This window comes from Salmo salar, unplaced genomic scaffold (assembly GCF_965601325.2).
Source record: "Salmo salar unplaced genomic scaffold, fSalSal1 ptg000257l, whole genome shotgun sequence".
In the NCBI taxonomy this organism is placed as follows: domain Eukaryota; kingdom Metazoa; phylum Chordata; class Actinopteri; order Salmoniformes; family Salmonidae; genus Salmo; species Salmo salar.
In genome coordinates this window covers 2,818,496-2,836,419 of record NW_027675339.1, presented here as the reverse complement: position 1 = coordinate 2,836,419, position 17,924 = coordinate 2,818,496, and the positions used below count along the sequence as shown (strand labels likewise).

At 40.9% G+C, this 17,924-nt stretch overlaps 1 protein-coding gene across 1 annotated transcript in view; it reads right to left on the bottom strand.

Annotated features, from left to right (window-relative positions):
- LOC123733406 (NLR family CARD domain-containing protein 3-like) overlaps positions 1–12,553 on the bottom strand; it is a 121,283-nt gene extending 108,730 nt beyond the window's left edge. Inside the window, exon 1 of the mRNA XM_082971331.1 lies at positions 12,332–12,553. The gene's annotated coding sequence lies outside the window, so the exon portion shown is untranslated. The remainder of the gene's footprint in view (positions 1–12,331) is intronic.
- Between the last annotated feature and the right edge of the window lie 5,371 nt (positions 12,554–17,924).

The following is a 17,924-nucleotide window of genomic DNA, read 5'->3' as shown; positions in this document are numbered from 1 at the left end:
GAAACCTTATTATGTTCTGTGTTAGTTTGTTGCTCAGAGAGAGAGAGCTTCTTTAGTGTCCTGAGTTTTTCTCAGTTAGTGTGAAATTGTTTGTTATTCTGTTTCATTTGTTCCCAGGGGGGAAGGGGAAGGCACCTAGGGAGTGTTTAGGCAAGAGGCCCGCGGGCATACATATACCCGTAGTATTTACTGTCTATGCACACTAGGAAAGACCTGGGCGGACCACCCCTCTATTTGGTTAGTTCACCAGGTGGTGCAGTTAGGTAAGTAGTGGTAGGCAGGTAAGGTAGGAGAGGGGGGCTGATATTTACTTTCTTTGCTTTGGTTCCGTCCAGCCCCTTTTTCCCAAATTTACCGTGTGAAGGAATACATTCCCTGTTAACGGTATTCTCTGCCTTTTTGTCATCCTTGTGTCATGACGTTGGCCTGTGGGTAAGGTTTATGACCCCCCCCCCCCATAAATACCTTTCTCCCTTCCCCTCTCTGACCCTACTGAAGGACTTGAATAGCCTGTGTTAAATATAGAGAGTCTGGGAACATCAAACAAATGGGGAAAAGGAACCATATTTTGGTAATAAAACCAGTTGGAAATATGCTTGGGAACGTAATGAGTATGGATGTCAGTTCGGTTGTCATCTGAGACATTATGACTGATGACAGGACGACATAAACTGTACCTGAGAAAGTATACACACTCTAGTTATCAGAGTCACATGGAATTGTTATGCAATTGAAATGTTTGATATTGAAATTGTTTGTTAGGAGATTAAAAGATTAAATGTAATTTTAGCTTCCAAATGAGAGAATTGGGTTTTCATAAGGAAAGTGCCCTGCTTGATCAGTGGCCCACCCCTGTGAAGAGACAGGGGTTATAAACGATGAAACACATCCTTCCCCCTCTCCACTATATAAGCCTTTGACGAAAAGATAGCCTCATGTTCCAGTACGTGAGGTCTGCAGCCTCTACGTTAGAAGGACACACGTCAAGTACAGAACTAAGCCAACCTCGGCGTGAGCTTTGGTAGCGAATGGTATGAACTTTGAGCTTATTCACTACAAAAGTGATACTTCCTAGCCGTTGAGTTAGCAGCAGCCGCTGTAGACGTGGGCTAGGAAAGGACGGACGACGCATCCAGTCTAACAAACAGATGAAGATACCACCACGTATCCAATTTACCACCAGAGACATTCTTCCGAGGACAGGAAGATCTGTTGGCACAACCCGGCCAGCATCTACGACCAATCTACCGAAGCGCAGCTCAGAGTAAATATTTATTGCATTTTCCTTTCCCAAATGGGCGGTAATTTAGAATGCATAAGATACTGTATTTACGATAGCATAGCTGCTGTTTCTGTGTTCCTAAATCTTCCCGCTCTTTCATTCAAGCCCAACCCCCTTTCCTTTGTGTAACCAGCTTTCATACAGGTTCCGTCCACCAGGGATGTTTTCTGTATGACATCATTTGTATTCTGTGTATTTGTAATTCTGTGTGATTAGTTTAGGTATTTAGTAAATAAATAATTAAACCCAATGTTGTATTGCTGATTCAACTTGATAGCCAGGGTTCGTGAAGATAGCCAAGAATTTACAACTTTCATTATGCGACTGAAAATAAGGTAAGGGTTAATATTGACTGCTATCGATGTAAAATATTACTAAGTATTTTAAGAGTTTATTCGGAAGATAACAGCTCTATAAACGTTCTTCCGTGGTGCCCCGACTTTCTAGTTAATTACATTTACATGATTAGCTTAATCAGGTAATATTAATTACAGAGAAATCATTTTATAAGTTAGCCTGTCATATCACTTAATCCGGCATAGCCAAAGACACGACAAGACATTGGTGAGGCAGTTGAGAAATAAAGTGTATTATTCTTCTTAATTCCTTAGATCTCAAACCTCATTTGCTGGACTTTCACATAGAGGTTACTAGGTCACCCAGTTTAAAAAATATATATTTTACCTTTATATAACTAGGCAAGTTAGTTAAGAACAAATACTTATTTTCAATGACAGCCTAGGAACAGTGGGTTAGCTGCTTTGTTCAGGGGCAGAATGACAGATTTTTACCTCATCAGCTCGGGGATTCAATCTTGCAACCTTTTGGTTACTAGTCCAACACTCTAAACACTAGGCTACCTGCCGCCCCAGTTCAAACCACATTGAAAAAATAAAACGAATGTGGCTTGTTTATCAAGTGTTCTGCCTTGCAATAATATATATAATAAAATAACAAAACAAAAACAGCAAAATGCTTAGACAGGTTTTGAATAACAAAATAATCAAAATGCTATTTAGTACAATGCATATCAAATTACCCAGCAGCCATTTAGAAACAACAAGTCATCAAAAAAAGTGTTATTTCTTAATTAAAAAATGTATTCTGGATGTTTAAATCGGCCACATCTGACAAAGAGGACAGGGACATGCGTTTTGTTTAGGTGGTATACCTTTTTCTGAAAACAAATATGGTTAACCATGACCAGAAAATGGTTAACGTTTAGGACTGTGGGCCACCACAATATGTACCCAAGCGAACAGGGATAGCACTCATAAAGTAGCCAGAACCCTGTTAATAATAATAAGTTACCTGATAATAATAATAATAATAATAATAATTGAGGTCAGCCTACAAGGTTAATAGTAATTTACCCGAGGTCGGCGTTCACGGTTATTGCCGACAGGTCTCATTGATAACAATAGAGAAGCTGCCATTTTAACGCAGAACAATGAGCTGGGAATAGAATGTTCAGAAGGTGAGTTGGCGTCACGGTGCTCAATTCAACTAGAAAAGCTGAAAAATTGTCACGTCCTGGCCAGTATATAAGGTTAATTGTTTTGTAGTTTGGTCAGGGCGTGGCAGGGGGTATTTGTTTTATGTGGTTCGGGGTGGTGTGTTTGTGTAAAGGGTGTTTGATTTAGTAATTCCGGGTTTTGGTTTATGTTTAGTTAATTCTATGGTTAGTCTAGGTTGTGTGTTTCTATGTTTGGTTGATTGGGGTTGGGACTCTCAGTTGAAGGCAGGTGTTGTCTATCTGCCTTTGATTGAGAGTCCCATATATTAGGGTGTGTTTGTATGTGTGATTTGTGGGTGATTGTTCTGTGTATAGCCAGCCTTTTGCCTTACCAGACTGTTTATTTGTCGAGTGTTCGTTTTTTGTGTTTTGTTATTTTGTATGTTCATTTTTGAGATTAATTAAAAATCAAGATGAGCATTCACGTACCTGCTGCGTTTTGGTCCACATTTTCTGATGACGATTTCGCATTATCGTCAGAAGACGAAGACAATTGTGACAGAATCACCCACCACCAAAGGACCAAGCAGCAGAGGAAGGAGCAGACGGAGTTCGAGTTGGACTGGCGGGAGAAGTGGACTTGGGAGGAAGTTCTGGACGGGGCCGGACCCTGGCATCAGGCTGGGGATTATCGACGCCCGCAGTGGGAAATTGAGGCAGCCAAGGCAGAGAGGCGGTGGTACGAGGCCAAGTACGCGCTGAAGGAGAAGCACGAGAGGCACCCCCAAGAAAATTTTGGGGGGGGGCACACGGGTAGTTTGGCTAGGCGTAAGAAGAGCCGGAAGCCAGCTACTCGTGGTTATATGGAGGAGCGTATGGGGTGGAGAGCGCTATGTTTCGCTGAGGAGCGCACTATCTCACCCATACGCACGCACAGTCCGGTGCGCGTTATTCCAGCCCCTCGCAGGTGCCGTGCTAGAGCGGGCATCCAGCCTGGTAGGAGGATGCCTGCGCAGCGCATCTGGTCGCCGGTACGCCTCCGAGGACCAGGCTACCCAACTCCCGCTCTACGCACGGCTACCATCAGGCCCCTGCACAGCCCAGTCTGCCCTGTACGAGCACCCCGCTCGTACAGGGCTACTAGTTCCATCCAGCCAAGGCGGGTTGTGCAGGAGGTAAGATCTAGACCGGCTGTGCGCCTCCATAGCCCTGGGTTTCCAGCTCCTGTCTCTCGTGCGGACCCGGAAGTGCGTCAACCCAGTCCGACTCGTCCTGTTCCCGCTCCCCGCACTAGCCTGGAGGTGCGTGTACATAATCTGGTAAGCCCAGTACCAGCACCACGCACCAGGCTACAAGTGCGTCAACCCAGCCTCGCCAGTCAACAGTCTTCATCAGATCTGCCCGCCAGTCAACAGTCATCGTCAGAGCTGCCCGCCAGTCAACAGTCATCGTCAGAGCTGCCCGCCAGTCAACAGTCATCGTCAGAGCTGCCCGCCAGTCAACAGTCATCGTCAGAGCTGCCCGCCAGTCAACAGTCATCGTCAGAGCTGCCCGCCAGTCAACAGTCATCGTCAGAGCTGCCCGCCAGTCAACAGTCATCGTCAGAGCTGCCCGCCAGTCAACAGTCGTCAGAGCTGCCCGCCAGTCAACAGTCGTCAGAGCTGCCCGCCAGTCAACAGTCGTCAGAGCTGCCCGCCAGTCAACAGTCGTCAGAGCTGCCCGCCAGTCAACAGTCGCCAGAGAGGTCAGACTGCGCTGAACTGCCGGAGTGGCCAGACTGCGCTGAACTGCCGGAGTGGCCAGACTGCGCTGAACTGCCGGAGTGGCCAGACTGCGCTGAACTGCCGGAGTGGCCAGACTGCGCTGAACTGCCGGAGTGGCCAGACTGCGCTGAACTGCCGGAGTGGCCAGACTGCGCTGAACTGCCGGAGTGGCCAGACTGCCCTGAACTGCCGGAGTGGCCAGACTGCCCTGAACTGCCGGAGTGGCCAGACTGCCCTGAACTGCCGGAGTGGCCAGACTGCCCTGAACTGCCGGAGTGGCCAGACTGCCCTGAACTGCCGGAGTGGCCAGACTGCCCTGAACTGCCGGAGTGGCCAGACTGCCCTGAACTGCCGGAGTGGCCAGACTGCCCCGACTGTCCCGAGTGGCCAGACTGCCCCGACTGTCCCGAGTGGCCAGACTGCCCCGACTGTCCCGAGTGGCCAGACTGCCCCGACTGTCCCGAGTGGCCAGACTGCCCCGACTGTCCCGAGTGGCCAGACTGCCCCGACTGTCCCGAGTGGCCAGACTGCCCCGACTGTCCCGAGTGGCCAGACTGCCCAGAATGTCCCGAGTGGCCAGACTGCCCAGACTGTCCCGAATTGCCAGACTGCCCCGACTGCCCCCCGGCGATGCCAGACTGGTCCGACTGCCCCTCGGCGATGCCAGAGTGGCCCGACAGCCTGGAACGGCCGGAGCCAGAGCCACCTCCAGAAATAGGTGGGTTGGGGAGGGGGGGTGTAGCACAGTGCCGTCGTTGACGGCAGCCACCCTCCCTTCCCTCCCTTTAGAAAAGGGGAATTTTTTTTTGGTGTTGCTTGGGGTTATTTTTTGTTAAGGTGCTTCTGGGGTAGCACCTTTAAGGGGGGGGTACTGTCACGTCCTGGCCAGTATATAAGGTTAATTGTTTTGTAGTTCGGTCAGGGCGTGGCAGGGGGTATTTGTTTTATGTGGTTCGGGGTGGTGTGTTTGTGTAAAGGGTGTTTGATTTAGTAATTCCGGGTTTTGGTTTATGTTTAGTTAATTCTATGGTTAGTCTAGGTTGTGTGTTTCTATGTTTGGTTGATTGGGGTTGGGACTCTCAGTTGAAGGCAGGTGTTGTCTATCTGCCTTTGATTGAGAGTCCCATATATTAGGGTGTGTTTGTATGTGTGATTTGTGGGTGATTGTTCTGTGTATAGCCTTGTGCCTTACCAGACTGTTTATTTGTCGAGTGTTCGTTTTTTGTGTTTTGTTATTTTGTATGTTCATTTTTGAGATTAATTAAAAATCAAGATGAGCATTCACGTACCTGCTGCGTTTTGGTCCACATTTTCTGATGACGATTTCGCATTATCGTCAGAAGACGAAGACAATTGTGACAAAAATGACCTAAAATAAGGTCTGTTTTTTAGCGATTACTTCATAACATAACGTAATATTATGAAACTGAGCTCCATGGAGGATGCAATGAACTAGTTTTCATCAGAAAAAAAACATTGTTAAAAATGTCATGTGTCCAGCCTACTTGAGGCGCCCGAAAATAATATTCAAAAGTTCGGTCCTTGGACACAGAGGGGTTAAACACTAAAGTTACAGTCCATCTAGTGAAGAGAGGAGAATCGGACAGAGGTAACTTCTGCCGAAGTCGGTCCCTCTCCTTGTTCGGGCGGTGTTCGGCGATCGACACTACCGACCTTCTAGCCATCATTGATCCACTTTTCATTTTCCATTGGTTTTGTCTTGTCTTCCTACACACCTGGTTCCAATCCCATCAATTACATGTTGTGTATTTAACCCTCTGTTTCCCCTCATGTCCTTGTCGGAGATTGTTTGTTGTATGTAGGTGTTTATTGTTATTCTGGTGTGCGACGGGTTTTGCACCCTCTATTTGTTATTTTGTATACTTTGGTTTTCTGAGGTTTTGATGTTTATTAAACAGCTCCATTTTTACCAAGTTCATTCTCCTGCGCCTGACTTCCCTGCCACCAGCACGCAACGCATTACAGCATCCATCAACGAGAGAGGGAGAAGCCCTCCACGGGATTTAACAGGTGGAAGAAATAACTGGGGAGCTCCAACGGTCCACAAGAAGTACAGGCAGCCGGTGATGATGTAGTGTTAGCTAGGATAACTAAGATGCTGCTGGTAGCTAGCTAGCTTACCTAGCTGTACCGACTAGCTAGGATAACTAAAATACTGCTGGTAGAGTAGCTAGCTAGCTTACCTAGCTGTACCGACTAGCTAGGATAACTAGGATGCTGATGGTAGAGTAGCTAGCTAGCTTACCTAGCTGTACCGACTAGCTAGGATAACTAGGATGCTGCTGGTAGAGTAGCTAGCTAGCTTACCTAGCTGTACCGACTAGCTAGGATAACTAGGATGCTGCTGGTAGAGTAGCTAGCTAGCTTACCTAGCTGTACCGACTAGCTAGGATAACTAGGATGCTGCTGGTAGAGTAGCTAGCTAGCTTACCTAGCTGTACCGACTAGCTAGGATAACTAGGATGCTGCTGGTAGAGTAGCTAGCTAGCTTACCGAGCTGTACCGACTAGCTAGGATAACTAGGATGCTGCTGGTAGAGTAGCTAGCTAGCTTACCGAGCTGTACCGACTAGCTAGGATAACTAAGATGCTGCTGGTAGAGTAGCTAGCTAGCTGTACCGACTAGCTAGGATAACTAGGATGCTGCTGGTAGAGTAGCTAGCTAGCTTACCTAGCTGTACCGACTAGCTTGGCTAGGTAGCAGGTTGTTCTGTACTTCGTCTCGAGGATGATGATGAATCCGGTGAACCACAAAATGAAACAAGGACAGAGAGTGAAAAGGATCTGGCGACACTCATACTGTCCCTGACCGTAAAGCAAAAAGCAAATTCAACAATAAACTTCGACGTCTCAACACTGTAGCGAACTCCATCGTTATTCTCCAAGATCACCTCAGCCACTCTGCGCGTAACCGTGACAATATGCTTGGCGCCGCACCGGACGCGGACAGTTCTGTACGGGGACGGGGACAGTTCCAGAACGCGGACATGAGCAGTGCCACACAATAAACTAAACCCAGTCTTTACAGTGGGTTACATTAGTAATATTCATTTTTTATTATTATTATGAAAAACTGAATTATTCATTTTTTAAAACAATATTTTGAGATTGATTTTAGAAGTGCTGACAATGAAGACAATTTACTCTTATAGGTATATGGGGGGGTATTGCAATGTATTGTAATATATTGTAATGTATTGTATAGTAATGTATAGTATTGTATAGTAATGTATAGTAATGTATTGTATAGTATTGTATAGTAATGTATTGTATAGTATTGTGTAGTATTGTATAGTAATGTATAGTATTGTGTAGTAATGTATAGTGTTGTATAGTAATGTATAGTATTGTGTAGTAATGTATAGTATTGTATAGTAATGTATAGTATTGAAAAAAAGTCAGTTGTTGTCTGTCTTCCTAAGTGATTTATTTATTGTATTACAATGTATTGTATTACAATGTATTGTATTGCAAGGTATTGTATTGCAAGGTATTGTATTGCAAGGTATTGTATTGCAAGGTATTGTATTGCAAGGTATTGTATTGTATTGTATTGTATTATATCATATTGTAAAAAAGTCAGCCAGAGTTGACGTGGGCCATCGTTCAAACAAAGAGAAGCCTCCCTGACCACCAGTGTGTTTGGATATAATGAAGATCAATTCAGTGAAGAAGAACCTCTAGAGTTCTGATCAAAGAGCCTTATAAAGGGTTCTATATATATTATATATATACTGTATACTCAGACACTTCCTAACCTCCTATAAAGGGTTCTATATATATTATATATACTGTATACTCAGACACTTCCTAACCTCCTATAAAGGGTTCTATATATATTATATATATACTGTATACTCAGACACTTCCTAACCCCCTATAAAGGGTTCTATATATATTCTATATGTACTGTATACTCAGACACTTCCTAACCTCCTATAAAGGGTTCTATATATATTATATATACTGTATACTCAGACAGGCTAACCCCCTATAAAGGGTTCTATATATATTATATATATACTGTATACTCAGACACTTCCTAACCTCCTATAAAGGGTTCTATATATATACTGTATACTCAGACAGGCTAACCTCCTATAAAGGGTTCTATATATATATATTAAATATACTGTATACTCAGACACTTCCTAACCTCCTATAAAGGGTTCTATATATATTATATATACTGTATACCCAGACACTTCCTAACCTCCTATAAAGGGTTATATATATATATTATATATATACTGTATACTCAGACACTTCCTAACCTCCTATAAAGGGTTCTATATATATATATTAAATGTACTGTATACTCAGACACTTCCTAACCTCCTATAAAGGGTTCTATATATATTATATATATACTGTATACTCAGACACTTCCTAACCTATAAAGGGTTCTATATATATTCTATATATACTGTATACTCAGACAGGCTAACCTCCTATAAAGGGTTGTATATATATTCTATATATACTGTATACCCAGACACTTCCTAACCTCCTATAAAGGGTTCTATATATATTATATATATACTGTATACTCAGACACTCCCTAACCTCCTATAAAGGGTTCTATATATACTGTATACTCAGACACTTCCTAACCTCCTATAAAGGGTTCTATATATATATTATATATACTGTATACTCAGACACTTCCTAACCTCCTATAAAGGGTTCTATATATACTGTATACTCAGACAGGCTAACCTCCTGTAAAGGGTTCTATATATATTATATATATACTGTATACTCAGACAGGCTAACCTCCTATAAAGGGTTCTATATATATATATTAAATATACTGTATACTCAGACAGGCTAACCTCCTATAAAGGGTTCTATATATATTCTATATATACTGTATACCCAGACACTTCCTAACCTCCTATAAAGGGTTCTATATATATTATATATACTGTATACTCAGACAGGCTAACCTCCTATAAAGGGTTCTATATATATATTATATATACTGTATACTCAGACACTTCCTAACCTCCTATAAAGGGTTCTATATATATTATATATACTGTATACTCAGACACTTCCTAACCTCCTATAAAGGGTTCTATATATATTATATATATACTGTATACCCAGACACTTCCTAACCTCCTATAAAGGGTTCTATATATATTCTATATATACTGTATACTCAGACAGGCTAACCTCCTATAAAGGGTTCTATATATATTATATATATACTGTATACTCAGACAGGCTAACCTCCTGTAAAGGGTTCTATATATATTATATATATACTGTATACTCAGACAGGCTAACCTCCTGTAAAGGGTTCTATATATATTATATATATACATATACTGTATACTCAGACAGGCTAACCTATAAAGGGTTCTATATATATTATATATATACTGTATACTCAGACAGGCTAACCTCCTGTAAAGGGTTCTATATATATTATATATATACTGTATACTCAGACACTTCCTAACCTCCTATAAAGGGTTCTATATATATTCTATATATACTGAAAACTCAGACACTTCCTAACCTCCTATAAAGGGTTCTATATATATATATTATATATACTGTATACTCAGACAGGCTAACCTCCTATAAAGGGTTATATATATATTATATATATACTGTATACTCAGACACTTCCTAACCTCCTATAAAGGGTTCTATATATATATATTAAATATACTGTATACTCAGACACTTCCTAACCTCCTATAAAGGGTTCTATATATATTATATATATACTGTATACTCAGACACTTCCTAACCTCCTATAAAGGGTTCTATATATATTATATATATACTGTATACTCAGACACTTCCTAACCTCCTATAAAGGGTTCTATATATATTATATATATACTGTATACTCAGACACTTCCTAACCTCCTATAAAGGGTTCTATATATATTATATATATACTGTATACTCAGACACTTCCTAACCTCCTATAAAGGGTTCTATATATATTCTATATATACTGTATACTCAGACAGGCTAACCTCCTATAAAGGGTTCTATATATATTATATATATACTGTATACTCAGACAGGCTAACCTCCTATAAAGGGTTCTATGTAGAACTTTAGTGGTTCCGTATATTAAGAAAGATAGAACCCTTTTTGGTTTAAACAGGAGTGAAGTGGGTTGATATAACGGATATATTGTCCAAATTCAGCTTGTAACAACGATCAGAATTAGTAAGAACAATAAAGTTATGCCTGCCAACATATTAGGCAATAATTAAGAGTAGACTAAATGATTGTGTCATGCTAAAATTCTATAGATATGTGTGTGTATACTGGTAAAGATGTGTGTGTGTGTGTGTGTGTGTGTGTGTGTGTGTGTGTGTGTGTGTGTGTGTGTGTGTGTGTGCGTGTGTGTGTGTGCTGGTGAGACAACCACATATCACAGTGAAATATACAGGATACAAACATTTCATTCCAGCTATATAGCGTTTTGCAAAACAAAAATTAATACACAAAAATCTATGAATTAAAATCTTACAACAACAATATTTTACAGACACATGAAGGTACCCGTAAGAAATCATTTCCGATTAAAAATAACAAATGTTGGAAATAATGTTTAAGAAACAAAGTCCATTGTCATCTCACCTCTTAGCTTTGTTGTCATGTCCCTCAGATAGATGCATTTTAGAGGCAGGGCCCCCCTCCTCTCTCTCCCCAGAGAGACTCATTTTAGAGGCAGGACCCCCCTCCTCTCTCTCCCCAGAGAGACTCATTTTAGAGGCAGGGCCCCCCTCCTCTCTCTCCCCAGAGAGACTCATTTTAGAGCACTGACCCCTGTAAACAGAGATCCAGCATGTTGGTTGTGGTTGACACAGTGACAACTAAACAGAGATCCAGCATGTTGGTTGTGGTTAACACAGTAACAACTAAACAGAGATCCAGCATGTTGGTTGTGGTTAACACAGTGACGTCCTAAACAGAGATCCAGCATGATGGTTGTGGTTAACACAGTGACAACTAAACAGAGATCCAGCATGTTGGTTGTGGTTAACACAGTAACAACTAAACAGAGATCCAGCATGTTGGTTAACACAGTGACAACTAAACAGAGATCCAGCATGTTGGTTGTGGTTAACACAGTGACAACTAAACAGAGATCCAGCATGTTGGTTGTGATTAACACAGTGACAACTAATTATTGAATGTCAATTGTTGTATTTTATTAATTATCTCTTAGCAATAAAACATTTACTAACAGATACATCCCAACAGTCAGGTGATTTAATGCATCACATGAACATGTAGTCGTGACTGATATTTTTCACCTTTTCTCCATGTAGTGGAACTAATAGTAATAATAATAATAATAACATAATATTAATAAGTCACTTTCTCTTTTAATAATTTCTCTCATTCTAGTGTGTTGCTTTGTTCAACAGGTATGATATTATTATGCTGTTACTGAATTCAGTTCATAATAACAATGTTAAGAAAAGTATGTTCAGTGGTTTCATACCAAATTACACAGGAAAGAGGAGCTCATTGTAGTTTAGAAAACAAATTTTACGATATTTTGAAAAGACGATTTACAACTTATACATAAAAATATACAAATTGTAAAATAACCACAATATACGAATATATGAACAATATGTTTTTGAATTTGACTTGCCTACGCCCAGTTAGCGCCATTTTGTATGATTGAACTGTCACATAACTGTCCTAGGTGAAATGGACTGTTAGATCTGAGTGTTTTACTGTCAGTCACTATACTAAAATAACACCATACATTTAATTTCTCTACACACTTTCCAATAATCCCTGGGAAGATTCTTACCTTGTAGCCTGAATTCACAACCAGAACATGTCAAGTTATTGAGATATTTTCCGTTGTGCTGAGAGAGCAGCTTCCTGATGACAAGTGTCTCTGTATCTATGTTCTAGGTACAGTTGATCTTTGGATGCAATAATATCTGGTCAAAGTCTAGTGACACAACACCATAGTATATCATAAACATAACAGCAGTTGGCCAGAAAAGGCCATGACATACTATAAAACAGGGTTTGTCAACTAGATTTGGCTTCGGGTGTCACGGTTGTCATAGAGAGGAGCGGACCAAAGTGCAGAGTGATTATCGTTCCACATATTTTATTGAACTGTGAAACTATGCAATACATACACATAAACTAAAGAACAAAAAAACAACAAACCGTGATGCAGAGGTGAAACATACACTACTCAAAAACAATCTCCCACAAACCCAGGTGGGAAAAACACCTACTTAAGTATGATCTCCAATTAGAGTCAACGATGACCAGCTGCCTCTAATTGGAGATCATCCCAAACAAAACCCAACATAGAAATACAAAACTAGAAAACAACATAGAAAAACTAAACTAGAAAACCCCCCTGTCACGCCCTGACCTACTCTCCCATAGAAAATAACAGCTTTCTATGGTCAGGACGTGACATCGGGAGAATTTTTTTCTGAGTTAAAGTGGGCGGGCCAGAACATAATTAGCGTATAATATTAGCACAATTAATAGGCCTACACTACAAATTTAACAACATGTTTAACACATTTGATTAGTACATAGTACATTCAGTGACAATAAAATAATTTAGATCTGATAAAATCATAAAATCACCAATATCTCTATTCAATTATAACTTTTTGTTTATTTCTCTGTGCGTTGATTGGTGGGGAAAAACAGGTCTACGTAGCCTACTGTAGTCTACACTACTTTATTAATGTCAACATTCATTCAGAACAATGAGCTTGATAGCAAGAGAACATGTCGCTCTCAAAAAGTAACAAAAGAAAGGTGGATAATGAAAATCAAAGTTTCAGGGAAGAACGGACAGAGAGATCCATTCATCTTACCATATTTCTCCAATGCCAAGCCAGAGTGTGTCTTGTTTGCAAAGAATTCAATCTCAGACGGCATTATGAATCTAAACATGGTACTTTCAAAGTAGCCTTCCCGCCCCAGACAGAGGCCTGAAGCAGAATCACTGAAGCATTAACTACAAGCTACAAACACGGCAGTAGAATCCTCCTTCATGGCCTGATCCAACAACAGAAGGTCACAAGTGCTTTCCTAAAAGCATCCTGGGTTCTAACCAAACACAACATGCCCTTCACAGACGCAGAGCTGTTTAAAAAATGCATGGTGACAGTTTTGGAGGAATTGGCTACAGACAAGTCTATGGATAGCCTAATTGCGTCTGTCAAACAGGTGCCCCTGTCTGTGACATCAGCCGGACGCCGTGTCTGTGCTCTGGCGGATGACGTGTATAGGATTGTTCTGGAGGGGCTCAGTCAGGCTGAGCATTTTCCCCTGGCTATTGATGAGAGAACTGACAACACCCATGTAGCACAGATGTGTGTTTATGTCTGTTATTTTCATGGAAATTACTTTAAAGAAGAGCTACTGGCACTGATTCAACTGGAAGGACACACCACCGGGGACGTTCCCCTGGAAGGACACACCACCGGGGACGTTCCCCTGGAAGGACACACCTCCGGGGACGTTCCCCTGGAAGGACACACCACCAGGGACGTTCCCCTGGATGGACACACCTAACTAATTTTGGGTTAGTTAGACAAATTTTGGGTTAGTTCTCTCAAGAAGAACTAACCCATCTCAACATGACAGAAAGTAAGACAGGGAAACCCATCTCAACATGACAGAAAGTAAGACAGGAGAACCTATTTCAACATGACGGAGAGTAAGACAGGAGTCCCTGACCTTATCTTCTCTCAAGAAGAACTGTCTTATGGTATGAAGATTGTTCTTCTTGAGAAAAGATCGAGCCTTCTTCTCTCCAGAAGATGTCTGGTAGACCCATTTAAATACCTTTTTTGGACATTTCAAGATAGCAGATGTTTGAGTTGGGTCTATTAACACAGCTGTGAGTTGTTATTTTTTTCATTTTTGACATAATGAGCACTCCTGGATGTGACAGATTTTGACTCATATTGAGTGATATGACTGAGCTATTTAAAAACACTTTTTCAACATTTCTAGATAGCAGTTAGTTCAGTTTGATCTTATTAAAGACAGCTGTATATTATTTTTTTGGACCCAAAAATATTCTATGTTCACGCCCACTTTTTTTGCACTATGTTTGAAGGCTGTCAACTTCTTCTCAGGAGGAGAATCACTTAGCCTTTCAACTAATTTTCAAATGATAGGATGCCTATTTAAAAACACTTTTTCAACATTTCAAGATAGCAGTTAGTTCAGTTTGATCTTATTAAAGACAGCTGTATCATTTTTTAAATTCATTTTGACATATTTTTTGGGACCACTTTTTTTGCTCTGTTTGAAGGCTGTCAGCTTCTTCTCAGGAAGAGAATCACTTAGCCTTTCGACTAATTTTCAAATGATTGGATGCCTATTTTAAAACACTTTCTCTACATTTCAAGATAGCAGTTAGTTAATTTTGAGCATATCAAAGACAGCTGCAACTTTATTTTATTAATTTTCACAATTTTTATTTTTTATTCTAAGTCCACAGTCTCTGTCATTGAACTATGTTGAGTCGTGTGCCTGGTGATTGAACAGTTTACCAGGTGTGTTTTTGAATATAGTTCTTAATGGCTTCAGTGGTGTGCTGGTGTCTGCATGTTGAAGGAGTGGATTTCTGAAGTCATGGCGCCTGCTAAACAGACTGATTTGGGATATAAAGAAGGACTCGACCATTCATTGTGTAGCTGGGACCCTCGGGATTGCAAACAGAGGAAGATCTTCAAAGGTAAGTGATTTATTTTATCGCTATTTGGGATTCTGTGACGCCTGTGCTTGTTTGGAAAATATGTTATTGTGGGGTGCTGTCCTCAGATAATCGAATGCTATGCTTTCACCGTAAAGCCTTTTTGAAATCTGACAACGCAGTTCGATTGCCAAGATTCTAAGCTTTTAAATGATGTATGACACTTGTATTTTCATGAATGTTTAATATTACGATATTTCTATTTTGAATTTGGTGCTCTGCAATTTCACCGGATGTTGTCGTAGGTGTCCCGGTAGCGGTCCGCGAGCCCTAAGAGCTATTAAAACCATGTGCCCTGATTTAGTTAAAACTGGTTCCATCAGAGCCCTTACAAAACCTTTTACAACTGATTCATCATTGTCATACCTCATAGGGTCCAGAGTTTTCCTGGTTAGGTCAACAGATAAGGATAAACTCTGGGTCCCAGGGCAAAAAAATTGCCCCCCCCCCCCACTCTGGGACCTATGGTTGCCACCAGTCTGCTTGCCGTTCTCAGTTATCGTCAGGTACTGTATGTGGATGATCAGGGCTTTATACAGAAAAAGTTTCTTGGGCTACTTTGATTTGCCAAGTGGGTGAGATTTGAATTCCGTGTTAATCTTCATGGACAAACTTGTTGTTCAAACCTACGATGGCTCAGCTTCAAGGGAACGTATCTGCTATTTGTATTTCCAACTGAATTCCCTCCTGTTCCATGATTTAACAAGCGATGACCACTCCACTACCATTGTCAACTACCTCCTCACATGAACTGGAAGCCATGTCTCATGTGGCCCACTCATCCACTGGCACATTGAATGTTTCCTCTCCAAGCACTGTGAGGAAACCCCTGTCAATTTTCTCTCATTACTTTGTGTAGAGTCAATCACAAACACAATCACATTATTACACATCTATGACTCATTCTTAGCTCTTTTGTCTCACTGTGTAGTGTTTTTGTGTTATTGTCTTCCCAGTCAAATCCTGTCCTGCACTGGTCAAGCCTCTGAACACCTCAACTCATGCCTCATACCCTCATTCAATCACTGCTGTGATCCCTTCCTAAAATGGTGTACGTAGCCCTCTCATTCCTATTCCCCATAATATTGTACTATAAGTGTCTTTATTAAATGCTTTAGGTTAAAATAATTACTCTTTGACGATTTTTTAAACAGATTTTTAACATCTCTGTGTAACGATCGTCGTCGGGTGATGAGGAAGAGGACCAAAGCGCAGCTGGGAGCGAACACATGTTTATTCTTCACACTGAAATAAACACGTACACAAAACCAAGAAAATGCAGATACGTTAACTGCTCAAAACACAAAGAGGCAACACCCCACAAACAGCGTGGGGGAAAAAGGAACAACCTCTTGGGGCTAGGGGGCAGTATTGAGAATTTTGAAAAAAATATGTGCCCATTTTTAACTGCCTCCTACACCAACTCAGAAGCTAGAATATGCATATTATTGTTCAGGTTTGGATAGAAAACACTCTGAATTTTCTAAAACTGTTTGAATGGTGTCTGTAAGGATAACAGAACTCATATGGCAGTCAAAACCCTGAGACAAATTCTGACAGGAAGTGGATACCTGATGTGTTGAATTACCTTTAAGCCTATGCCATTGAAACACACAGGGGCTTATTAATTGTTGAGCACTTCCTATGGCTTCCACTAGATGTCACCAGTCTTTAGAAAGTGGTTTGAGTCTTATACTGTGAGAACTGAACGAACAAGAGCCTTGGAACGGTGGTGGCCGATTAGACTCTGGCGCGCGAGTTCATGTTGGGTACTCTCGTTCCGAAACGTTTGAAAAGAGAATGCAAATGTCCGCCTTGAATATTATTCATGTTCTGGTTGAAAAAGGCACTAATGATTTATGCTATACAACGTTTGACATGTTTGAACGAACATAAATATTTTTTTTCCCCTCGTTCATGATGAGAAGTTCGGCTGGCATAGATCATGTGCTAACAACACAGAGCTTTTTGGACATAAATTATTAGCTTTTTCGAACAAAACTACATTTGTTATGGACCTGGGATTCCTGGAAGTGACATCTGATGAAGAGAATCAAAGGTAATGGATTATTTACATAGTATTTTCGATTTTAGATCTCTCCAACATGGCGGTTAGTCTGTATCGCAAAGCGTATTTTTATGGGCGCAGTGCTCAGATTATTGCAAAGTGTGATTTCCCAGTAAGGTTATTTTTAAATCTGGCAATCCGGTTGCGTTCAAGAGATGTAAATCTATAATTCTTTGAATGACAATATAATATTTTACCAATGTTTTCGAATAGTAATTATTTAATTTGTCGTGCTGATTTGACTGGCGGTTATTGGAGGGAAACGATTTCCTCAACATCAACGCCATAGTAAAACGCTGTTTTTGGATATAAATATGAACTTGATAGAACTAAAAATGCATGTATTGTCTAACATAATGTCCTAGGAGTGTCATCTGATGGAGATTGTCAAAGGTTAGTGCATAATTTTAGCTGGTTTTCTGCTTTTGGTGATGCCTGTCTTTGAATTGACAAAACATTACACACAGCTATTGTCAATGTACTCTCCTAACATAATCTAACTTTATGCTTTCGCCGTAAAGCCTTTTTGAAATCGGACAACGTGGTTAGATTAAGGAGATGTTTATCTTTCAAAGGGTGTAA